The sequence below is a fragment of the Ambystoma mexicanum genome, chromosome 1p, assembly GCF_040938575.1.
Source record: "Ambystoma mexicanum isolate Mex_15411 chromosome 1p, UKY_AmexF1_1, whole genome shotgun sequence".
In the NCBI taxonomy this organism is placed as follows: domain Eukaryota; kingdom Metazoa; phylum Chordata; class Amphibia; order Caudata; family Ambystomatidae; genus Ambystoma; species Ambystoma mexicanum.
This window is the reverse complement of record NC_090921.1, coordinates 558,848,465-558,875,419: the sequence shown is the minus strand read 5'-3', so window position 1 is coordinate 558,875,419 and position 26,955 is coordinate 558,848,465. Positions and strand designations below refer to the sequence as shown.

The 26,955-nt window shown below is 46.1% G+C and overlaps 1 protein-coding gene across 2 annotated transcripts in view; it reads left to right on the top strand.

The window, feature by feature from the left end:
• The window catches only part of LOC138575570 (zinc finger MYM-type protein 1-like), a 315,041-nt gene that overhangs the window by 134,122 nt on the left and 153,964 nt on the right, over positions 1-26,955 (top strand). The window lies entirely within an intron of this gene.

The following is a 26,955-nucleotide window of genomic DNA, read 5'->3' as shown; positions in this document are numbered from 1 at the left end:
CGCCGGGGCGTAGCTGAATCCGGAAGATCGCTGCTGAAGATGGAAGCGCCTTGCAAAGGTGAGTAAAATGCAGCGCTGCAGCGATCGAAACGAAATGCCTTTAAAATGATGTCTTCCTTTTCAGAGCCGTTGGAGAAATTACTCCGGGATGCAGATTTAGCAGGTAAGGGCTTTTCTTCTCCTATTCTCTTCCTTTCTCCCCTTGCAGGTGTTCCAGGGTGCTGGCAGGCATGGCTGAAGTCAGGATGCAGGAGCTGACACGGTGAGCGTCCAGCTGCTAGGTGCAGAACAACGCGAAGCATGTTTGGCTGTTCGGGTGGGGTTTAAATAGCCTTGGAAGAAGTTCCTGGTATGTATCCTTCCACCAATCAGATATGTATCCTTCCCCGACCACACCCGGGTGGTGAAGTAGTCCTACAGGTTAAGTAGTCCCATTCAGGCCTCAAGAGGGCCTGGATGAAGCAGCAAGGTCTGCATCAGGTAAGTGTGCACCCAAGCACTTAAACACATATCCTCTTCTATGAGCCTGGCGCCCGCTATGAGCCTGGCGCCTAAGGCGCCAGGACTGAGTCCAAAGGGCCCCGACTTGGGCCCGCTGAGACTTCCCTGGGGAAAATGATGTCTGCCTCTGGGGTCGCTGGGCCCGGCCTGGCTCCTTAGAGGTAGGCATCATGACAGCCACAAACCCACAGGGGTGGTAATGCATTGGCAATGGGAGTTATCCTAATGATAGTATAGGGACCTGTGAAATGAATAAATCAATTTTTGAACATATGATGGTGTCAGTGCTTCTGTTGATCCCTCGGCCATAGGACAACACACAGTATAAGTGTACATGCCACGGTATGTGAAAGACATCGGAGGGTGGATAACAGGTATTTGAGGCGACAAATTCCCAATAGACTGTCCATGTTTGTCCACAGTCATGACATGGATCATCTGGTTTCCAAAGATGCGCATGCCCATTTAGTGATGGCATACTTAATTTCACAATCTTCATTTAGGATACTATGGTTAAATCCATAGTATCCTAAAAGTTATTTGAATGTATTGTTTATTCTCAGGTCTCTAGTTTCATTTGTGCACACTCACCTTTTTCATCCTTTCATCCTTTCAATTCAAGGTCCCGGGTGTTCCATTCTACTGAGGCTGCTCTTCTTGCTGTGTCTGACACCCCTCTCTCTGTTCGATATTCAAAGCAGTTTTCGCTTCCTATTCTTCTTGACCTATCGACTGGATTTGATACGGTTGATCACTCTATTCTTCGCTCTTCTCTTTGTCATCTTGGCTTTTGCTCCTCTGTCCTTGATTGGCTCAGTTCTTATCTTTCTCACCATTCCAATTTGGTTTCCTGGGGTGGGATTGCCACCCCTAGTTTGCCTCTTTCTCACAGGGTCTCCCAAGGCTCCGTTCTGGGCCCCCTACTCTTTTCTTCATATACTATTTCTCTTGATTGTTTCATATCTTTGTTTGGTCTTTCCTATAATCTCTAAGCGGATGATATACATTTTTTTCCTTCTTTTTTTGTCATTCTCTGATGTTATTCTCTCCACTCTTTCTAATTGTATGCTCTCCATCCAATCTTGGATGCCGTCAAATTATCTTCACCTTAACCCGTCCAAAACTGAAGTTTTTTTCTTTCCTGCTTCTACTTTTCCTCCTCTTCCTCCTTTATCTATCCCTGCATCTTCTCTTTCTATTTCTATCTCGGCTCGCATTCTGGGCATTATCTTTGACACTTCTCCTTCTTTCACTGCTCATATTACTTTTAGCCTTTTAATATCCGTAATGTCAGTCGTTTTCTTACTTACTAAGGTCCTTGTTTCTTCTCTGATTTGTTTCTGACTTTTCTATTGCTCTACCCTACTTCTTGGTCTTCTAGCTTCCCATCTTGCCCCTCTTCACTCCATTTATTGTGTTTCCATTCGTGTAGTCTCTATTCTTTCTCCCTGTGATTATGTTTCTGTTGCCTTGCAGCCTCTCCACTGGCTTTCCTTTGAAGCTCGTCTTCTCCTTAATGTTCTCTGTATTATTTTTAAATCTCTATATGGTCTTGCTCCTCCTTATATTTCTTTCCTTATCCCTTTTTGTGTTCCTTCCTGTTCTCTTCACTCTCAATCACTTTTCTTCTAACAGTCCCTCGCCTGCCCTCTGCCTCTTCACGTCATCGTTTCTTTTCTCTGTTAGCTCATAAGCACTGGAGTGCTCTCCCTCTTTCACTTTGTTCTATGTCCTCTTTTCAAAACTCAGCTTAAGGCCCATCTTCTTTCTTCTTCTTTAACTCTTTTTGTACCTTTGTACCATTTATTGCATTTTATTATACTCATTATGTTCACTCTACAATGCTTAGGTGTTAGGCGTACAAAATATAAATACAACCCCACCCAAGAGCAAATGTTCCAATGCCACTGTTGTTTTTGAAATAATCGGTTCTATCGAGATCGGTGATGTGATGGCATGCCAATGCTGGTTTGGCAGGACTAGACAAGACATAGACCCTCAACCAGACACCCATTTCAATCTGTGTTCAGATCTGTCACCTATTGGTATTATCATTATGGTATTTATTGAGTGTGGGCTTACCTTCAAGAAGCAACAGAGCGCTTTACAATTATAGAGGGAGAAAGGTTAGGCAGCAGAGAAACAAGGGAGTGGTGATCTAACAACAGGGGAGGGAGAGCAATTATCAACAATGGATCTACAAGTAACCAGGGGATGAAACAGTGGGGATCAGAACACCATGTCTATATTTGGAATTTCACTTAACCAGGTTTCCTGTAAGCAAATTATGTCAAGGTCTTCTGCCCATGCGGTTGAAAAAAGATGCAAGAAGCCGCTTGTGTTCCAGGAACCCATTGTGTAGTTCTTAGGACCACAGAGGGCCTGGCGTTATTTACCCTGGTTCATATCCAGAGTCCCTGCTACCCGACCTATATCAGTCATGGACAGGCCTCTAGAATTAAGGGTCTCAAACCATCCAGATGTAAAGGCAACACTTGCCCAGCATCCCTCATAAAATACTGTGTCGAACCCCTGCTTCCATTACCAACTCATCAATCACCACCTATTGTGTCCCAACCACCCTCAAGGAATCCTGGATCCCCCACCCCCCCCTGCTCAAAAAACCCTCCCTTGACCCAATCCCACCAACTACCGGCCTATAACTGCTGTCCCGTTCCTTAGGAAAATCATTGACATAGTGGCATACCTCCAGATTCGAGACTTCATTGAATCTCACCACATCCTAGGCACTCAGCAGCCAGGCTTCTGCCTGAGACACGGAACCGAGACCGCTCTTTTGGACTTAAAAAACCATTTGGATGAAGCAACTGATGCCGGAAAGATCTCCCTCTTCCTTCCGGACCTCTCAGCAGCTTTCAATCTCATCGATCACCAGTCACTATACCTTCACCTATCAACCTTTGGGCACTTTTCTCCAGATGCCGCCAAATGGATCTCCTCCTTCTTATCCAACAGATCCTCCAGAGTCTTTGCCGGAAATGCAGCAGCCACCCACATACCTATCTCCTGTGCTGTTCCCCAAGGCTCCTGTGTTTCGCCCACCCTCTACAACATCTACCCAAAGCTGTTATTTGATCTCCTCGACTCCCTGGGCATTTCTTATACCAACTACGCCAACGATACACAAATTCTCATCCCCCTGTCAGGTGATTACACACAAGACTCAGTCAAGGTAAATACTATCTATGAAACTATTCAAATATGGATGGCCTGCTTAGTCCCTGTCTAAATGATGAAAAGACATAGCTTCTGCTGATCGGCTCTCTAGCCCGCTTGGCCAAACTTGACAACACGTACAAACTTTTCATCATTGATGATCACAGAATTCCTGACGCCACTTCTGTAAAAGGCCTGGGTGTTTACTTGGATGCCACCCTTAATATGTCACTGCAGGTTAACCACATTGTCCCCACTTCAGCCTACTCCACAAAGCTTATCAACGCTAGCAAACCGTTCCTCTCCATGATACATCGTCTCAATGTCGTCCAAGCATGGATTGGCTCTAAGTTAGATTATTGTAACTCACTATTCTGTAGCACTTCAGAAAAAACAAATGATAGGTTATACAGAACAATGCCCACTGTGCAGCTTTAGATTTGGGTAAACCCACCCGCATTTCGGAGGCCAGAAGAGCCGCTCACTGGCTGCCAGTCAGAGAGAGAATTAAATGTAAGACTTTCCATCACACACCGATGCTTACCCAATGAAGCCCTGATGAGAACTCAAATATCTGCTTATAAACATTGTCTGACTATCCCAAGATTCAACCGCAAAAGAGCAGGAGACTCCAGTTTTCCCATCTGTGCGGCAGGCCCCTGGACCAACCACCCTTCCCATTTGTGGGGTGAACCATTCTAACCACTGTTCAGTAAGAAACTTAAAACAGACCTTTTCAATTAACCTACTGTTATGATTTCACTTTCTCCTTTGAATTTACAGTGTACTGTAACTAGTGCCCAGATGCCCATGGACTAGGTACGCTGCTATAAATGTATAAATAAATAGCTAAACATCACAATTACCCTGATGCACTAAGGCCAATGCATTCAGACATATCAGTGAACTGGAGTGTGCCCCTTGGCCTGTTAAGAAATGGAGTCTTAATTTAAGACATGGAGTTTTCATCTAGCCATATGCACCAGACATGTTGCTGTAGGTATCCGCTGCCATGCTCAGAATGACAAGAGGGAAATAGCTTGGAGGAGTGGACGCCGAGATATCACATTTCCATTGCTGTTGTCACATGTGTTTGTGAGCTCTAACTTGAGTGTATATGCACATTTGTCACACAGACATGGTTTTGCCCACTTGCACACATGGCAACTCTTACCTCATTGCTTTTTGTCATGGATGCATCCCTTACATCCCAGTCTGCACACAACTAATTACCTTTAAGGTGGTCAGGTTCATGACTGGCATTGCCTGCTCCCCCCACATCCAGAGATCCAGAGGTTGCAGTGGAAAGCCACCTCCTGAGGCTTGGCTATGCTCTCCCTGCAGCTTCTGGACGCATCTCCTAAGTTCTTACCAGTGCTTCTGGATTTGACCCAACATGTGTGGCCTGGTTGATAAGGCATTGACATTGTCCAGTATGGCCTTCCAGAGTTTGTTGCACTCAAGGAATTGGATCTTCCTATACTATGTACCAAAGAGGCATAGCACCTCCTTTACAATACATCAAAAAAGATTCTGAGCTTGTTGCTGGAGAACTTTGGGTGTGTCCTGTTTGATATGGTGCATGTGGGTGCCTAGTGATGTTTGGCAAAGAAGGGTTAAAGCTGATTGGAAGCCCACAAGATGTGGCAGCAGGTGCTTTGGGTTTGTTTACTGGAGTTCCTGAGGGGTGACTGAAAAGGGTGCAAGGATGACTTGGGGGTAAGCAGGGAAGTGGAGGGCAGCAGGTGGAGATGGTGGTGTCGGGTGCAGGCTGAGCAAACGATTTGGAGGGAGCTGGTGCGAGGGAGTAGTGCACAGGGAAGCAAGAGGGGTCAGCCAGAGTCACAGAGAGGGTAGCGGCTGTCGGGTGGGAATAGGAGCAGTCAGGAGCAACACAGGAAGTGGGCAGTAGCAGTCACGAATAGCACTGGTGTGTTGTTTGGTGTATGGGTGAGACATTAAAGAAAAAAAAATATCTTGCTTGGATGCCTGAGTGAAGGCCTTAGCAGGGGCTGTTGCCAGTGGGGCCAGGTCTCCTTTTTAGTTGACGGGACTCTGGGGACTTGTGGGGGATTATATCTCTATATTTTCGAGCAGATGGCACTGGACTGACTCTGAAGACACAGTATGCAGTTCCTCCTTTCGCTTATCAGCTTCATTTCCACTTTCTGCGCACCTGGACACGGAAAAGACACGGCATGGTCATTAGCTGTGGATTTTATGCATTCTTTTGATCGGATTCTGTGCCCTCACGAAAATGACCCCCTCGGTCTAAACAAAGTCCACACTACAAATTAAACGTCAGCTTAAACGTTGCTTACTTACCATTGACTTAAACCTGGACAGCTTTTTCATTCACAAAGAATTTGCTGTGATGATCGCTTACTTGCCATGATTGAGGAGTAATGGTATCTACTTTGTGGATCAAATAGCCCTTTGCCGGTTTCTATCAGGATAAAGCCAAAGTTACTCATATTACATTCTTTGAATTAGCCCTAATATTTACAATTATTTTATTGTGTTTTATGGGTATGTTAGGAGTGTACCTTTTTGTGGTCTATTGCTTTGCATTGATTGTTATTAATTTTAGAGGGTGTGTTTGATTCAGTAATGCTGAATGCTGAATTGAGTTTATGCATAGTGCAAAGGAGTATTTTAACCTTAATGTTGCCATCGACACCATTACCAGAGTTTTGTTTTTAATGGTAGTAACCTCAAGTCTTTATAGAAATCAAATGAATGTTTTATTTTTGATGTAACTATTTTTGTCTTTTTTTCCTTTTCATTTTCAGTGTTTAGTATCCAAATGTGCAAAATCCGGTTTGTGTAATATCTCTTAATTTTGTTTTTGTGGTTAATTTGTGAAATATGGAAATTCAGAAAATCAGTCAGTTTAGTCTGTCCACATTTAGTAGTGTCGATGAATAGTCCATCTGAAATTTCAGGACCAATGATTTTTCCCCCTACTTTTGAACCATTCACAAGTGTTAATGTTGTCATGAAGTGGAGCGTGATCAACAAGATACAAATATCTGTTCAGATTTACTGCGCATTATTAATCACGATAGTAGCTGAATTCTGAAAGTGTACAAACAATAACTACAACCCTTCTCTCAGGCCCTGGACTTCACTCCCGCACCAACAAGGACATTTCTGGGGTTGTGTTTCTGAGTCTTAAGTCTGTTCACAGGGTTGACCCCTTCGGGCTTACCTAAGGAAAAAACATAAACCCAGGATTACTTGTCCATGATTTCCAATAAAGCAAATGCCTTTGGGATAAAGAAGCATTCTCAAGAAACAAAGTCTTTGAGTGAAAACAAAAGTTTTTTTGATGCAAAGAGAGTGTCTCAAACCAGGGTATCGTCCCAGAAGTGTGTATCACTCTGTCACTCGCAGTATGGTGTGGGGGTTAACTAACCCAACACTTCTTTAGGAATTGTGTGTTGCCTCACCTGATTGACATCTCATTCTGGTTCCTCCAGTTCACAGGAGAAGCCTCCACCTCTGTCTGCAAGCGAGGCAGCTCTAAGAAAATAGGTAGAGTGTTTCCAGACTAGGCCCCAGGGGTGCCACAAAGTCCTCAGCCCCGTAAGCTGGTCTTTGTGCTAGGTTTGATACTCCACTGCTTCAAGGAACTAGATCTGTTCCTTGGTCCCACAACGGCCACCTGTGAGGAACCAGGAATGAGACATGGCAACAGAGACTAACGGTTCTTGGGCATAAACCTTTATTAAAGTAAATGGTCTTGGGGAAATGCCTCTCTGTCCCTCTCTAAGAGGTGTTTCCCTATCTATAACAAAAACCAAGGGTCTGTTAAGGTCAGGATGTCCAAAGTAAAACCGTCCTGTGGTCCAAAGTACCATTCTGGCCCCCACATTCTAATAAACTAAATTCTAATGTGAAAAGGGTAATGTCTTTGGCCAGTGTGGTTCATAAAAGTTCAAGAAGGAAAATCTGTAATTCCCACGTAAATGATCCAATAGGATAGAGTTTCATATTCCAGAGGGTGGTTTGTTTCCCCTGGATTTCTCCTCCCTTGGTTGTCTATTCAAAAATGGCAGTTCCTTTGCTTTGAGAAATAATTTTTAAAAAAGGAGTCTACATCTCTACTTGGCTCTTTGTCTCGGCAGGATACCTGGCATGCTTTCTTCCAGGTTCGAATAATATAATTAGGGTACAAAAAGGTCCAACAGGATAGAGTTCCTTATTCCAGGGGGTAGTTTGCTTCCCATGGATTTTTACTCCCTTGGTTGCTCACTGAACAATATCAGTTCCTTGGGTTTCTCTAGATCAAATATACAAACAACTTGGCTTTCTCTCTTTGTCTTGTGAGCATACTTGGTGCACTGTCCTGCCAGGTTTCCACTTCTCCTCCTGTGATTAACACATTTTCACTAATCCTGATTTTCTTTTCTCAGGACCTCTTTTCTTTCAATGTTCAATCTGTGTTTGCCTGGTGTAGCTTTTCCTACCAGGGCTTTCCTTTCATGCACACACTTGCAATTGCCTAGTATACTGTCTTGTCAGGGCTTTCTTAAATGCACTCACTTGTGCTTGCTTGTTATACTCTCCTGCCACAGCTTTCATAGGTGTACTCACTTGCACTTGCCTTGCACTTGCCTGGTATACTTTCGTCCCCGGGCTTTCTTAATTGCACTCACTTGTACACCTCTCCAAGGTAAATATTCTCTTGTTTCTACTTCTTCCAACAGTTTATGTGCCTGGTATTCTATCCTGCTAGGGCTTCTTTTATCTGTGCATCCTACACATTCACAATCGTGAAAGCTCTTTTCCTCTTGGTAGAAAATATTTTCTCTCTCTCTCTTTTGTGTACTTTGTTAATGTTTATCAGGCGTGATTGCCAATACGCCCCGGCACCTCCGCTTCCCCTGGGTGGACTCACCGGCTTTGGCTTTTGTATTCTCTCTCTCGTTCAGCCGGTAGTGATTGTTCGGCGTCTCCGCTTCAGTTGCCGTATTCACTTACTGGATGTTTAGCCTCCAGCAGTCCCTGCTGGGCTCCTCTGACTCGTTTATTCAGGCTGTGGTACGGCAAAGGCTACTACCAATCACCCGCAAACCTTGGTAATCCCTCTGTATGCTTCTGGTATTCCTGCGGTCTCTGCAGTGCTCTTCTGCTTTTTGACTTCAAACTCTGGTTAGCCTAAGGCTGCTTCCAAACACTGGTGAGACCTCACCTGGCTCCTGGTGTTCCCGTTGTGTGTCAATTTTCAGTCCTGGAGCTGGTCTGCTCCATGACTCCCTCTCCAGCCTTACGTTCTCTCGGCTCGTTCCGAGGGGCAGCTTTTTCTCCCCAGCAACTCTCAGCCCTTGTCAGCTGTTCCACTGGTTTATTCGCCCACAAAAGTCTAGAGTGCAACCTGTATTCCTGGCTCTCATTAATCTGCATTCTTCAATTCTTCTTCCTCGTCACAGTTCTTTTGTGGTTATGGGAATGGAAGTCCATGCTTGAATTCTTATAAGTAAAGTCTCCAAGGGTAAGTCAGTTGTAGATGCTGAGAATGTATTTTCGTTCAGTGGATGAGGGAAGGTGTTACAGTAAGCCATTAAGGCCATAGGCAGGGATGGGGTATCCTCAAAAGAAGATGCGGGATACCATGACTCATCTGATGGCGCCATGCTATTTCCCCAGAGGTTGTCTACCCCCATGTGAACCTCCCTCATATAGCCCCACCAGGGTCAGGTAACGGCCGCCGTCCCCATGTCACATGGTGAGAGGTCACTGCCGGGAAAGAAGTGATGGCACCATCGGATTCATCACACACCCCTTCCTTCTTGATGAGCCAGGGCAATCTTGTTCCAAAGGAGATCACCTTTTCCTCTCTCCAAACATCTTCCATGGTCTCCTTTTCTCTGTTCTACCACTTATCAATGTTCCACCACATATTCATTTTTCCTCCCCACCTCCCTTCTCTCGCTGGCTTGTAGTGTTCCTGTTTCACTGCTTATCTTTTACAGCGCTTTCTGGGCAATGTTTGCCCACCTCTACTCCTCTGTGGTCAGTCTCTCACAGCTCTGCTCCTCACACCATCCTTCACACTTGTAGAATCTCCTTCCCCTCCTGGAGATTCCTGTTTGTAGGTGTCTCTTCCTTTTTATTAATTTCCTTGTCCTTCTAACACTCCTCTTTCATATTCTCCTCCATATGTTGAGCATTTCTCTTCCTCCAATACATTTGTGTACTGTACTTAGGCTGTCTACAACCACCCACCACTGCCCCACACACAGTCCTTCTATAGTGGCCTGGCTCTAGCTCTGTGTACCACCGTTGCTGAACTATGTTCAAGTTTGTGAGGCTCTGTGTGTAGAAACATGAGTGACTAATCTCAATCTGGTCCTGGTTTTCATCACACTCTTTTGGGCCCCCTTTCTCTCTTGTGGCACTACAGAACAAACCTTTACATTGGCTCACCGCCATCTTTGATTCCAAATGTGCGTGCACGCGAAGGGAAGCAGATGCAGTGGAGTTATAGGTTTAACCCGCTCACAATCAGGTCTTGGAAATTGGCAGTCTGTTTGCCCCTTTGCAAACACATACTGGTTGGTTCTGTTCCTCTCAATTTCTGAGCGTTTCTGAACCGCTCGCTTCATTCACTTTTAAAGCTGGTGTTCCCAAAGCACTATGTGGGGCTTGGGGAAAGATTACAGTTTAAAACCTGGGTATAGTATAAGTAAGGAGAATTATATCATCAGATATAACCACATTACAATGGCTCCATAAACTGGGCTTCTTGTGAAAAGCTCTTGCCATATAACAGGAAATCCAGGCCCTGTGGTTTTCTCACCTCTTATAACAAGAGTCACCCAGAGGACTTCATTACATACCTCCTACCAGCTATCCCAGACTTTTCTAAGGGTGTCTTCTTGTTTTGTGGTCTCAAGGTGGGGCATTTAATCCTTGCCAGTCCTGTGGCCAATCCCAGGTCCCTATCGGCCCTTCCATCCAGCAGTTCATCTTCCTCTCATGTAACAGCGTTTCTTCTTTTGCAAATCTGTTCCATCTGTTCACTTTGGGCAAACCTCTCATCAAACATATTCAAACCTGGCCCTAATGTGACTTCTTCTGGCAGTCCTGCCATAAACACCACATCTGCCTCAAATTACTATGCTCATGTCCGGAAATTGAGTCGGGCCATGGGATATATCCCGATCACACATCACTGGGAAAAGATGTCTGGGCAATAGTTCTGGATATAGGAAGTCTGACCACTCCATGGTCTGTCAGATTTCTGAATCCAGCAGGGACATGCAATGAAGGGCTTGGTATCATTAATGAAGACCGACACAAATGAGACACAGTGCAAGGGTGTTTATTGAACATCAGTGGGTTGGTTGAACGCCTATCTAACCGTAAAGCTAAGGATGGGAGCAATCTACGACCATCAAATAATAATAACGCAGTACTCTCTACTCTCTGTGTCAAAATAAAAAGGGCCTATACTAAATAAAACAATTGCCAATCCTTACCTCTAATAACAAATGGTGTGGGAAAATGATGTATGGAAAAGAAAAGTGTTCAAGAAACAATATGTCAGAGTAGTTAGCTCCCCTTCCCCACGTTTTCAGCACGGGACAAAGGGGCACACTTGAGCTTCGCACACACCTCGGCTTGTCTAGCACCAGGATGATATGATCTGATATTTATAACGCGCTTAATACCCAGAGGTTTCTAAGCGCGCACCTGGGGATCTAACCTGTGTTGCTCCTTGTCGTATGCTTCCAAGGCGAGCATGTTGCCCCTGAGCTATCCTCACAAGACATGCAGTTCAGAGTCCAGATATCCAGGCATTCTGCACCAAAGTCTCTTTTCCAATAAAAGTCTCTTATTCACAGAAGACTAGAGAAGAGTTCCCAAAACAACCTACCTAATGATGTCACACTTCTAGGCTGGTTATTTAGGCTGGAATGAGGCAGTCATAAATAATAAATCGCAATCTTGTGTCAAAGCAAATATCACAAGATGTGCATACAAGCTAGTTTCCAAAAGGAAATTATTCAATTTTATTTTTCTAATATATGTTAAAAAATGGACAATAGTAAGTCCGATTCTTAAAAGCACAAGACAAACACAGAAAATTCACAGTCCTGTTAGAGACAAAACTATTATGGAATAGTCAAGTATGTCTATTTCCTTTGATCAAATTTTACATCAGACCCATTGTACCTTTGAGGTGATGTTAGTAAGGACAAAGTGACTTAACACCATAGACATTATTTTGTGATACTTTTTCAAAAACCCCAGTCGCAAATATGTGCTAGCATAAACCCATGTGGGGGACGTGTCGACAGGAGTAGCTCTGTTTCCAGCTTTAAGGGGGTACAATCTCCGAGTGTTCAAAGATGACTGTAGTCCACTGGATAAAAAGTGGACCAAATAAGGCTTTCATCGGGACACATGAACGACAGCTTTGACCCAGGTGTCGTATTCTTCACAATAGATGTTTGATGTCTAACAATATATCTATATGGACAAACAAAAATGTGTGTTAAAAACTAGCTATATAACAAATGACAATAGTGATAATGCCACATAAATCCTAATACACCCAGCCCTTTCATACAGTATTGGGTGTGCAACCTAGATATATTAGTAATTAATACTATATATATCACTTACAATTATTTGGGTATAGCATGTTTCTCATTGGCTATTTTGTGTATTTAATTTAACATTTAGATGTGCCTCCGCACCTTATTTAGCTCCGACAACATCGGAGTGTTGTGGGGACAAAGCAATTGGTATCATTTGTGCAGGTGAGTATTAGTTAGTACGCTATGACTATAGCAATACCTTTCGGATTTCTTTAGAAGAGTGCTCTGCACAGTTCAGACGATGTCTGTTGGGGCTTCACATATGCCTGGGAGGGCAGCTATGCTGATGGTGGCCATAGCAGGCTGTGCGGAAAACAAGAAAAAAGGGGGGTGTGCGGGAGCACAGGTCATAATGTGCCCAAATGGTGCCCCGTTTGATATTTAAAGCTCCACCATATGTGTAAATGCCTACCTTCAGTGAATAATTTCGTATGTGGGCCAGTGGTTTCTTATTCCGGATCTGTATCCGACGGGTGCTGGTTTTGTTCCGGCACGGGTATAACGCGTGGAGTTACGGCGTTCTGAAAAAGGAAAGTGAACGGGCACTCTGTGATATAAGGTACTCGGTGGGCTTACTAGGCTCAGACAAGTCCTTATGATACATCGAAAAGACTTACTTTTGTATTGAGAGCACTGTTCCCATCTGGCAGATCGGCATATGCGTTTGTAAATCTGTGAGATAGGTCACATAAGGCCTGAAGTAACAAACAAATGCCCAAGTTCCTTTCTTGTCAGGATTTTCACATTCACAAAGTCTTTGTGTATCTCACTCACCCCGAGTCTCCCTCAATCGGGCTCAAACCCCTTTTTACCTGTTCACAATGGGTCTCCCTCAGTCAGGCTCAGACCTTTTTTTCATCAGTTCACGATGAGTCTCCTTCAGTCAGTCTCAGACCCCTTTTCACCAGTTCACTGTGTGTGTGTGGGGTGGTTGTTCCCCAAGCTTTCACATCAAAACAACCGTCGAGGAATTTCGAATGTGCGAGTCTTTAGCTCAACCTCAGCATGACCACCTCTAACATAACGGTTAAATATAGGCTTCCCTCTGCCGGGTTTGAGCCTTTCATCGACAGTTCGGTTGTGCCTTTCTGGCACCAATGGGGCTTTGATTTGTGTATGGTTCTTCAATCTCAACTCCCCCTCATCGAGATATATACTTAATTTTTTCAAAGTTCACAATTCAGAGTCTTTCGAAAAGGCATTATAATTTTAGCCTGACCACTCTGTTACATTTTACCTTTTCACAACCTCACATTTTGCTTTTCATTTATACTTTCTCTCCATATACTTTTAACAGTTCATCCTTCTTGGTTGTGATTTCAATCTTTGTTTCTTTCAAGAACGATGGCTGTTTCAATTGCAGTACTTCACGTCCCATCATGCTTCACTCACCATAAGCTTTTCACACTTGACTATGCAATCACTTTCAATGAGGTTTCTTTGTTCATACTCGCACTGAAAGCATTCCTGTGTTTCTGGTTTTTCTGAAACTTACCGGTGCTCATGCTTGAAATGAGCACGTACTTCTCTGCGCTCCTCTTTTGCCTCTGGGGTTCGTTCCCGCAACGCGCACTTGCGATGTCAAAGAAGTGGTTTTCTCCAGCCCTGCTTCCAACTGTACTGGCTCTGCCCCACAGAGCTCCCGCTCCAGCGCCCCACACCAGAGTAGACCCTCTCACATTAGGGCTCTACGATTTGGAGCTCCCACTAGCGCTTTGCAATGCAGCATTCAAGCTTGTAGTTTCTGCCTCTACTGCTGCTTTGTTCTTCTCTTCCTTCCAGTGTGTTTTAGTGCTCCACTTTTTATACTGGCAGGTAGGTTAATTGGAGTCATGTGTGAGTAGTTATCCAGCTCTGCCTGACCTTGTTAATGGGACATGATGGAGTTCGCCAATAGTAACTCATGGTGCATTGGTCCCTATGGATAATCTTCATCGTTCTTGTCTGCCTCTTCCTGGTCCCAGTGGTTTTAGGAAACAGTAGTGGGGAGGGATTATGGGAGGTGTAGTTATCAGGAGGGCTTATAGAAGAACCCTGGTCCTCTTGTCAGGGTAAAAGGGGTGAGTATATGAGATTGGTTTTAATTTCCTGGGACTTATTTTCCATCTTGTTACAGAAATATACTCGGGTATGAGGGAATTTGTTTGACAGTATCCCATAGCAGCTAAAGGGGTGTCGGGTAGGGGTACACCGAAAAGGGGGAAATACTGTGCCTGTCCCTTGGATATTTCCTCGTCATTCCCTAAGGTTCTGGCCAGTGAAGCACCCTCAGGTTTTTTACAGACATGACCAATTGCCCCTATTGTTCTTTGGGCAGCTAGTACTTGCCATCACCCTGGAACAACATATCTTTATCTTAAGGATCCACTTTGTGGCGTTCAGGCTCCAACCCCCAGATTTCTTCTTCGCTTTCCGGCACCACTGGCATACCATCACTGATATCCATCAGCTCTGGTGCGGATTAGTGGAACAGTCCTTAGATATATATAGAGTCTCTAGTTTATAGTGATCCTGCAAAATACTGTGAAAAACGGCTGTTTTTGCAAAAAAGCGCAAACATTGCAGTTTTTGCAAAAACACCCACAAAAATGACCATTTTTATAAAAAGAAAAAAATAATCAAGGGGCCAGTTTCTCAACTCTTTTTTTTTTAACTCAAGAAATGAAATGTGCAAGCACATCTCATCACTTGAGCAAAAAAAGAGCAGTCCGATCCACAAAGGACATCTGAATGGACCCGTCTTATATGTGCCCATTCAGATGTCCTTTTTCACCCCTTAGCGCAAATCAGGGGGCGTTTCTGCATTTAAAAGCGCATCCTAAATTGACAAGCAAGATGCTCTTTTAAATGTTCAGAAATTGTAGGCCACCCTATGCGCCCACTTTAAATACGTGCACGAGGGGTGCCACTGCTTTACAAACATTTTTAAGTGTGACAGCTGCTGTCTCACTTGCATTTCTGTTCCCCAAATGGGATAGAAATGTGTTTTTTTGGGTTGCATTTTACAGTGGCAGGACCCTTAAGGGCCAGTCACTGTGAAATGCACAGGGAGCCTGTAGACCATAGTTGGAGAGCACTTCCAACACAAACGTATTCAAGGCGGCTGGCCAGCGCATCATTTGCGCTACAGCCTAGCCCCGTGGAAATGCACAGGTCACCTTTGAGATTAAGGTGGCCTGCTCATTTCCAAAAATGGGTTATCTAAAAACAGCCCATCCTCTGCTCTATTTTTTGATGCCCCCTTTTTTTAGGCCAAAATCTTCAGTTTTCTTCAAAAATTGAAAAATTATCACAATTTGTGAGAGAAAGGAGTGAGAGGGTGATTGATGGGTGAGCTTTGGCGTGGTAGGCAAGAAAGCAAAGGGCGATCAGAGGGAGAGCAGTAGGTCAAAGGGGGAAGCAGTGGGCAAGAGAGCAGAGCGGATGAGTGGGGCGGTGGGACAATAATCAGAGAGAGTGCGGAGGTACAGAAAGTGGAAGGCACGTGGGCTCAGGGGTAGTAGTGGGCTAAAAGCAGAGAGGGGTTGGCCGGAAATGGGCAGTAAGTTGCAGATTGGGAGAAAGGTTGAGGGAAGAGTGTGATAGGTTGGGAGAAAGGATCAAAGATGCAGAAGTAGCATGCAAGAATGAAGGACTGTATACTGCAGGAGGAATTGGGGAGCGTACAGTGTGAATTGGGAGTATGATCTGGAGTTTGGCTGGGACTAGAGAGCGTAAATTGTGACAGAGCATGTGAGTATGTGTATGACTGAGCGTGAGGTTAAAAAATACAGGTTGTGATGGGGAATTGGTGAGACGTGTGAGGTGTGTTGGGTGAAAGAGGTGCGTGGGTGTTTGCGGGATTGGGGAACATAGAAGGGGAACATTTTCAGCATTACAACTGATAATGATTAATAACGTTAATAATATTAAATAGGCATGCACATTAAACCAAAAAACATAGCGAAAACAAACCCTGTTCTGCCAAGCCAGAGACATCTAAGACTCTTCCTATACACCCTGGCTCTCTTGTAGCCTTGCACACGGCCTCTTCCCTGCAATGTATAAATCTTGCATCCTCCGGTCAAAAAAAATTGTGCTGCCATAAATAAAGGTTTGAGCCGCAAAATGTGCCATTTCATGCTGCAAAATTTGCCATTTCATGCCCCAAAATCCTGGAGGGTCTGAATATACCCTACGCTCCTGTTGGCAAATCACTTAACAGGAACTAGAGGTGTTGGCTTCTTAGGTTTGCAGGCTCAAATCAAGGGACTTTGATGTAGACTCGGCCCGATATGTTGTCCCTTGAGTATGCCTAGGAAGTGAGGTCATCCAATCTGGGTCGTACCAACTCGGAGGTGGGGTTGGTCTCATCACTACGGTGTCCAAACCTGAAGGCTCTGTTGTTGGGCCCGCTGATGCCCGGAGGTTATTTGGATGTCTTCTTCTTCAGTAGGCCAGTGGAGTTGCAGAACTATACACTTAAAGTTCAAAGATAGTGATGTCAATGACCGTTCCATAACGAGCTATTCCTATTTAGGATATATATTGATTTTGGCACCCATCCAACCTAACATTTATTTATTTGATTTCTATAGCACTGGTGCCAGAGCCCAGAGGCATAAGAGCGCCAAGACAGTGGGCCTCATTACAAGTTCTCCTGTCCGGACTGAACGCTGTATTATAACCATACCGGCTCCGTTTCCACGATCGCCAAATTATGACCTACGGACCCAGAAATACCACCACCATAAACCGCCACCGCAGAGTCAAGGCACCCGTAAACTTCACCTGCACGGAAACCCCCCCACCCCGTTGCCGGCAATACGAAATACAGCGAGCATTACGAGTAGCATGGACATGGAAACACTGCCACAAAAATAGCGCTAAAACCGTGACCACGGTGGTGGTATCGCCGCCACCACGAACATGACGTTAAACAGTGCCTGGTGATCTGAATCAGGCTACAGGTGCACCAAATGAGCCCAGCTGGACCCAGCAGGTCACTGGGAGCCTACAAAAGGGCCACACCCAGGCCAACTCCAAACAGAACTATGCAGGCAGCAGCTCTAGTAGCATTGGGACTGGGGCTATTGAACCAACAGGCAGCACTGCACATGATGGCCGTAATGGTGCCGAGGAGGAGGAGGCGCAGGCGGCATTTAGCAAACCCTGTACCCATGCCAAACCCTATTATCCAGCCGGCATGACCCCAGGACAGATCCACACATTATACCGGCTGGACCGTGCAACAATCATGTATATCACCACCATGATAGAGGACGACATCAGCAGCCACATTGCCATCACCACCGCCATCCCCCCCTCCTGCAGGTGGTATCAGTACTGCATTTCCTTGGCACCGGAACTTATCAGCACACAGTTGGTGAGCTGCATGGGCTTTCACAACCCTGTTTCGCCGAAATACTGGTACAGGTACTGGATGCCCTTTTGCGCCATGTATCTGAACACATCGCCCTACCCCGTACCCTTGCCCAGGACATTGCCACCAAGTTGGCCTTCCATGCCATTGCAGGCATGCCAAATTGCATAGGTGCAGTAGACTGCACCCACATAGAGCTGACAGTTCCACATGCTATTGAGATGATGTACCGCAATAGGAAACTGTACCACTCACTGAATGTACAGATGGTATGTGATGCCGCACAAGTCATAACACATTGCTGCGCACGTTTCCCGGGATCAACACATAACTCAATGGTTCTGCGCAATTCCACATTGCCACGGTACATGGAACGCTACGCTGAACAAAGCACATGGCTATTAGGTGAGTAGAACTGTCAATGCACAGTCCCTGTGGAAGTGGGATGTGTGTCCAGGGCAATGACCTATGTGATTGGGCTGCTACGACTGCACATGCATCACCCCCCAGCCCATTGAGTGAATAGACAGCACAACCCACACATCACAAAGCTACACATGACTGGTTGCCACATTGTGCCCGTACACACCTTGCCACATGACACACACAGCCAATACTACCACTGGCCCATACACCTGGAGCCACTCAATACATCCACCCACAATATGCAACAATGCCCCCCAATGCACATGATGCCTGCACATGAGACATCCTGCATCAACAACATCATCACAGTCAATTGATTGACTCCGCCATGTGTGTACATCACTGCACAATGCCACCCTTACCAACCAATATTTCCCGCAGGCGCAACTACACATGCACATCAATTTGTTGGTGAATGTCCAGATGCCAACGTCCACTACAATGACCCAGGAATGGCATTCAACAATAGGTCCAACCACTGCTTGCCACATATGGATGAATGATTAATGACACATGATTGCACTGTATCTGATGAAGACATGATACAACAAACACTGACATATCTCTCACATCTACATCCCATGTAGGTGATGCTGGATATGCACTCATGCCAAGGCTGATGACGCCTGTACGGAGGGCAAGGAACAGGCATGAGGAAGCGTACAACAGGGCACACGTCCGCACACGTGGCATGATTGAGAGGACATTTGGACTACTGAAGGCCCGGTTCCAATGCTTGAGCAGATCTGGCGGACCACTGCTCTCCAGCCCAGTGAAGACAGGTAAAATCACGCTTGTTTCTGCCATGCTGCACAATCTGTGCTTGCGCAGGAACATTCCGCTGCCCCCAGACACAGAGGATGAAGATGGGGATGGGATGGCTGCACCTCCTCTTGGGGGTGCACAAGATGGACAACGAGCACGGGATACACTGATTCGCATTTACTTTTGAAAGACTGCACATTGACAGCATTGCATGGATATGACGATGCCAGTTAATAAATTGATGGACTGAAAATTAAATGATGGATGTCCACTCATGAATGTTTTTTTCAATGATGATATCATTTTTAGCATTACAACAGGGAAGGGTGCATTGGGTAGGGAAGCTGTACACCCGTGCCCACCCACCACCCAAACATACCCACCCCCAACCAGGCCCCAAATCACTAACCCCCTAATGGACCTCCCCCACCACCCAAACGTACCCACCCCCAAACAGGCCCCAAATCGCTAACCCCCTAATGGACCTCCCACACCACCCAAACGTACCCACCCCCTTACACCCTTCTTGGTCCTATGTGTCCTGCAGTGCCAAACACGCATGCCATCATTTGCGTGTGCGCTTTTGCGCACGGGCATCCTTGCCAGAGGGCCCTGTTAGGCGACTTGAGTGCCTCCGTGGGCTGGCAGAGGTGGAGCTGGATGGGGTGGTGCTAGTGGATGGCACTGTTGCTGGCATTGGTGGCAAACGTCCCAGATATGCCTGCTGGGCAAGCAACATAGACTCGGCAATACTGGAAGGGTTGTTATTGCCCTCCCGCACATGGCGTGCCAGGGTCACTATGATGGTGGCAAAGCATCCAATTGGCCTGGAGAGCCGACGCACAGATGTGCTGTAGCTCTCCCTCTGCAGCCTGGACTCCTCAAGCTGCCTTTCCACTAGCTGGGTGAGGGTAGCCTGCTGGTCCTCCATCCACTGCATGTGGCATTCAGCTCAGCCATTGAGGGGGTTGGCGACCTCATCGGACTGCGTAGTGATGTTGGTCTGAACTGGAGGTCATGGAAGGATGCCAAGTTATCCAGGTTGGGCAACTCCCCCTGTGGCCCTACATCTGACTGCAGTGCTGGGGCACTGTTGTCGCTGCCTGCAGCTTCCTCCACAGTGCAGTGTATTTTCTGGGGTGGGTTGTGTAGGCATGATGGGTGCCCGTGGCACTTGTGTGGCAGCAGGCAGCATGCAGCTGGTGGCAGAGTTACTGACCTGCTAGCGTCATCCTCCTGGGCAGGGGCGCTGGCTTGCACACGTGCAGGTGTTCATTGCCTCGGCTGTTGTGCGGTGTCACTGTCACTTAAAATGGATGTGGGGACACAGAGGGCATTTTTTTTTTATTTATTTGCATTCTTAAAGCACACAGCTGCCCACGGGCATCGTGGCGCTGTTACAAGAAGGTTTACTTAACACAGGCGAGTATCATGAAAGGCAGTGGACATGCTTACAGACATGGTTGAAGGTACGAGGTTACATGGGACAGTGAACTTTGGTACAGCAGTATACAGAAATTATTTGCATTGCAGTAGAGTTCACTTAAACAAGGTGGTTTTCAGTGCTTTTCTAAAGGCACAGAGGGATGTTTCCGCTCTCAGTTTGGGTGGTAGGGAGTTCCATGGTTTTGGCGCTAGGACTTCGAAGCTCGAGCCGCCAGCTTTAACTCTGTTGAAGTTAGGGACTAAGAGTTGGTTCGTGTACAGGTCCCTTTTGGGCCTGATTGTTTGGACTGGTTGTATCCGATCAGTAAGGTAGCTAGGGGCAGATTGGAATATGCATCTGTGGGTAATGGTTAGGGTCTTGAACTGGATGCGCTCTTTGACTGGGAGCCAGTGGGCATTTTGTCTTGCTAGGGAGATGTGTTCCCTCTTCGGAATATTGAGGGCAGCTCTCAAGGTGTTGTTCTGTGTGATTTGGAGTCTATTAATATTTTTAGCAGAGGTGCCTAATAGGAGGACATTGCAGTAGTCCAATTTGGCACGTATGGTGGCCCTGGCTATGTTGAGGCAGTTTGTAGTGGATAGGTGAGGTTTTACTGCATTAATTATTTTGGTTGTTAAGGCTGCTGAGGATGAGATGTAACTGACATGTCTATCCATGGAAAGGGTGGAATCTAGATAGACTCCCAAAGTTTTTACAGCAGAAGAGACTGAGATGACCGAGTTCTCAATTAGGAAGGTGCAATATTTGCCGTCAAGTTTGCTAAGGGATTCTTTGGGGCCCACCAGTAGGATCTCTGTCTTGTCTCCATTGAGACAGAGGCCATTGGCTGCCATCCAGGCCTGGATGATGGCATATGTGTGTTGTAGGGCTTTTAGGTCTTGGTTGTAATCACCAGTTAGAGGGAGAAGAATTTGAGTGTCGTCGGCATAATTGGTGAACGTTATGCCGAATTCTTCTAAGTCGTTGAATAGAGGGAGTGTGAATAGGTTATATAGTGTAGGGGAGGTGCGGGAACCTGGTGGTACTCTGCAGTTGATGGGGGAGGGGGTGGCTGATGCTTGGTCTGAGTAGACTCGCATAGCTCTGCCCTCCAGGAAGGATGAGATCCATGTTGTGGCTTCAGTAGAGAAGTGAGCTGTATTGGTGAGGTGTGTCTTTAGAGTTTTGTGGTCGAATAGGTCAAACGCAGCCGACGGGTCAAGGAGTAAGAGGATGGCACATTTGCCTTTATCCATATTTTTTAGATCGAGTAGCGCAGACTCTGTGCCGTGGCTTGGGCAAAAACCGGACTGTCTCTTGCCTAGGATGTTATGAGATTCGCGGTAGGCTTGTATCTGTAGATAGGCAGCCTTATCCAGGATTTTCAACAGAAATGGCACTGTTGTAATGGGCCTGTAGTTATTAGGGGAGTCTGGATCTAGTGTGGGCTTTTTCAACGGTGGGCGAACCCAGGCTTCTTTAAGTGAGGAGAGTACTGAGCCAGTGGCAAATGATGCATTGATAAAGGTTGCAATGAACGGCGCTAGGGACTCAGCGCAGTCTTTGATTATGTTTGCTGGACAGATGTCTCCTTTGCAGAGTGATGGTTTTATTTGTTTCATAATGTTTAAGACCTCAGGTGCGGTTACCTTTCAGAAGGTGAATGGCGGTGGAAGGTTGCTATTGTGTTGTGTAGGAGGCTTAGAGTTCGGGGTGGCTAGCGTTTTATGAGGAGACTTGGGTAGATTTTTAAAGGTTGGTTTTGATTTTCTTTTGGAGTAAATCTAGCTTGTCAAGCATGGCTTTCTGGATGTCATTACACCATTTCTCGTCTTTGACTGTTTTATGTTTGGATGTGGGAGGTACGACTAGCTCGTTGAAGATGGCGAATAGTTCTTTTGAGTGCGATTGGGCATTGTCGATTCTAGTATTGTATGTGGCTGCTTTTGCTTTGGCTATGGCATTTTTGTATTGTTTGACAATAGTTAGGTAGGAATCGCGTGAAGGGGCGGAGGGGCTTGATTGCCATTTTTTGAGAGATTGTCTTTTAAGTGATTTTAGGTCTTGTAGGTCTTGATTAAATCAAGAGTTGGCGTGAAAGAGTTTTTTTCGCTTTTTTTGTCTCTAGTGGGGCAACTGTGTCTATGACTTCTTTGATGGTGGTGTTATAGAGATCGACTAGTTCTTCGGGGTTATTGGAGATGGGTGATGTTAGTGCTGAGACTTCTAAGAGTGGGCAGATTCTCTCTTTGGTGAGTAGTTTTTTAGATCTGGCTAGGGCGGCTGGCATGGGAGGGTCTTGATTAGTGGCTGCATTTGTAGGGATGAAGAAGTGGATGAGGTGGTAATCAGTCCAAGGTTGAGGCGTGTTTGAGATGATATCTACCTTGCAGTTGTGGTCGACTAACCAATCTAGTATGCGGCCTTTAGTGTGAGTGGCAGAATCAATTCTCTGGATGAATTGAAGGTCTAGGACAGCTTTGGCAAAGGTTTTGCTGCGTTTGTCTTTTATGTCGTTGAGTCTGAGATTCATATCTCCTAGGAGAATTGCTTTGGTGTTTGGTTTGAGGTTGTTACCTAGGAGGTGTAGGATGTCGGCTTGGAAGTTCAGGAGTGGGCCAGGGGGCCTGTAGATGAGGTGCTTTGTCATGGTGTCGTTAGGTGAGAAAGAGATATTTACTGATAAGGCATCAGTTTTCGGATATGATGGGTTTAATTTGTCTAGCCTTTAGTGTCTCTTTGACTATGAGAGCCACACCACCGCCTTTGTGTGTTGGTCTGTCTTGGCGGAGGATGATGTACCAAGGGGGGAGGGACTGGCATATGGCTGGTCCAGAAGCTTCATGGAGCCAGGTTTCTGTGATGGCTAGAGCGTCTAGCTCGAGGTCAGAGATTAGGTAATGTATTTCTGTGGCGGGGCTTGTAAAGATCTGGCATTAATGACAGCAAATTGGATTTGGGGGGGGATCGTGTGTGCTTGGTTTGGTGGTGTTGGTATGGTGTTTAGTGGTGGGATGTTGGGCTTTGGGAGTAGTGGTGGGTGGGGTGTCTGCAGTATGGCTTTGCGAGTTTTGATGTAGGCTGTGTGGGCTTTTCTAGAGTGTCTTATGTGCACTGGTAGTGTGGGAGATGTGTTTCTGGCAGTGGATTTGGACTTGGGTACACCGTTAGTGAGAGGGGTGGCTGAGGATTGGTGATTATGGAGCTTGTGACTGAGTAAAGCTGGTAGGAATGGGGTAGGAGGAATGGAATCAGAGTGTGGGAGCCTGTTGGAGTGGTTGGCGGCCATGTCAAGTGTAGTGGATGTGGCCTGGGGCAGGGGTACAGGGTGGGCAAATTTGACTTAGACTAGATGCATAAAAACAGGCAAATTCGACTTTTTAGCTTAGACTAGATGCATAAAAGCAGGCAGATTCGACTTGGCTGTTAGACTTAGTTAACTTAATGAACTAGAAGTAGCAACTAGATTCAAACTAGCACAGTTAGGACATAATCAGTGGTTCTGGGGGCAAATCAGTGCAGTGGAGGTAAAATCGAATTGGAAATGTCACAGTTCGGCAGAAATCCGCAATGCTGAAAGGCAGATTAGGCTCAGTGGTTGTAACATCTAAATTCAAGTTATCACAATTGGGCAGAGATCAGCAGGAATCAACTGTTCTGAAGGCAAATAGAATCAGTGCGATGGCGGTAACATTTGAATTCGAAATACCACAGTCGGGCTTGGAACAGCAATTCTGTAGGCAATTAGTGGTAGTGGTAGTAACATCTTAATTCAAATTATCACAATTGCGCAGAAATCAGCAGTACCAGGAGGCAATTAGAGACAGTGCAATGGCGGTAACATTTGAGATCTAGTTATCACAATTGGGCTAAAAGCAGCAGTACCAAGAGGCAATTAGAGGCAGTGCAATGGTAATACAGGCGATGCCTAAGTTTGACTCACAGTGACGGTACAGGCAATGACTAGGATGCGTAGCTATATGCAATGAGTAACTGCAGTGACACATACTGTACACATATATATATACTGGCTAGTTGTAGACGCAGGTATTGCAGAGAGGTAGGAGCTAGTATCACGTGGTGGCAGATTCTATGGAGCGTTCATTGGAAGTCTGAGTGGAATGTTATGCTTACCATACACTGCGGGTGCGCTAGTCGTGTCTAGGCAGATGATGAGTGTATTACATGGTGATAAGCATTGAGGTACAACTAAGAGTCACAGTACCTTTAGGGGAGACGTTCAGGAGCACGGTGCACCTTGGTGGTGAGGGGCAGAGTTTCTGACAGATGGCAGGGACCGGCAAGGACAGGCTTGGACAGGAAGAAGCCTGCTATTAGTTATGTGGTGGTACCGGATGGGTGCATCACATGCATCAGACAGGTTGATCAGTGAACATTTGCATTTACACGCATATGATTGTTGACGGTCATGAAATGTAGGGATGTTGATCATCGTCTGGGTCATGATTGGATCCTTCGGAGCACTCATGCACTGGCGGGGGTGGTTGTTAATGGGTCCTTTGGGGCACTCATGCACTGGCTGGGGGGGTTGTTAATGGGTCCCTTGGAGCACTCATGCACTGGCTTGGGGGGGTTGTTAATGGGTCCTTTGGAACACACATGCACTGGCTGGGAGAGTGGGTTGTTATTGGGTCCTTTGCAGCACTCCTGCTCTCAACAAGTACTCATATGGCATTCATATTTGTGCACTTACCAGCATCTGCAGGTGGGCTCACTCCTGCCTCAGCATCCCCAATCCCATGGATGGCCTCAAGGTGGAGGACACTGCTGCAGCGCTCCTCCCATGTCTGCAGCCTCAGTGGGGCAGGGGCCCTCCACCTGTGCCACTGCTGCGTTGCCAGTGTGTTTCAATCATGTTACGCACCCTCAGTCTGAGGTTGTCCCACCTCTTGTGGCAGTCCTTGACGCTCCTTGTAGTCATGCCCACAGCTGTGCACTTGCGTGCAGCTTCGGCCCACACATCCTTCCTGCTCTGCACTAAACAGCATTTTGGCATGCTGCACTATGTGGTCCACCAATACAGTGAGCTCTGCCTCGCTGAAGCGTTGTTTGCGTTGTCTCTGGGCAGGGATCCTGGCTGCCATGCTTGTGGTCCTTTTTGGCTTTACAGTGTACAGATTTAGCCTGGGCTGACTCTGGATGGCAGTGAATTGTGCTTTATATGATGGCCGCCTCTCTATTTCCGGTTTTCCCGGTCATGGTATTTCCGCTTCCGTGTCCGTGAGGACGGCGGTGGACACGGTTTTTACACTGCTTGTGGGGCCGCTATATGCAATTCCGTGGGTGTTTACGTGGCGAAGGTGACACCGTTTCCGCATCCGTGTGGTGCGCGCAACCGACAGCTCGTAATCGGCCGATCTTTCCGCAACCTTGCAGATGCAGAAACTTTATTACCGTCGTCACGGAATCACCGCATTCCGGACCGGAGAACTTGTAATGAGGCCACGTGTCTCTTCGGGAATAAGAGACTTGTCAGAGCTGGTGGTGGTGATATTCCTTATTGTATTATAATATCTTCAGGAATGCATCACACAGGACTTCCTAAGAGGTTTCTGCCCTGCTTTTTAAACCTGAAAGGCTGCTTGCAGAGCTCTCATGAGAAGTGCTGTGATGTATTTGGTGCAGCATATCATTTAGCTGCTTCACCTAGCCTTCTAAAATTATGAAAGAAAGCTCCAGGGCTGCTTAAAGAAGAGCCACAGAAGATTCTGGGATTTTAGCGGGTTCTGAGATGGTGGGTTTTAAGTGACACATAACTTGTAAAGAATGTTCTCAAATAGTGGTTCTCCTCTGGGGTGTTTGTCTTACTCTCCAGTTTGTATTGATTCTATCATGTGTTCTTGGATGGATGTTCACTCCTTCGCTGGGTGAATTTATTTGTCAGGTTCTTGATCGACAACAGTAATTTGCTGGTCATCCTCTGTCCCAGTTGCATCATCAATGGAAATCCCCAACGATGATGTAACAGGTTGAGTCTGAGCAGTAGGGGTAGAAGATGCAGATATCCTTGAGGCTTATACCTGCTGGCCTGGAGAGTCAAGTTCCAGGCGGCACCAGAAGTTGTCTTCAACAAGGATAACTGTTGGGGTGTCAAGTCCACTGAACAAGTAACACAACTTCACCCTGACCACGGAACCCGAATGGAAGTCGACCCTCCACCATATATTGGCATGGGCCCTGGTTATAGGTAACAGGTCACCACGTGGAAGCCAGCAGGGGAAGAGAGTTAGGGAGAAGTCGTGGATAGGTAGGGTAAGTTAGGAACACTGGGAAGAGGGTTAGGAAACGTAAATGTATGGGAAGAGGGAATAAGGGAAACACACAGAATTTGTAACTTAATAACATGTATCAAACTTAAAGCACCTTCAGCAGTAGATGACCAGATATCTTTTGTCCCTTCTGCCTGATGTGAGAACAGAATGCCCTTCCTTGCTCAAGAGCTCCTATTCTGAAAACCTTCTCTCTCCTGTCCTCCCTACTAACATACTCACACAATCATTGCATGGCTAGAGGCAGATGGTCGCCAGACAATAGAACAAATATATACATAAGCACATGTAATGGGCCCGTTGAAACCCTGAAGCAAGCAGGACAAGTACATTTGGCACTGAAAATAACAAGGAAGCGTGAAATAAGTTTTGCAGTAATCGGAAACTGCCCAATCA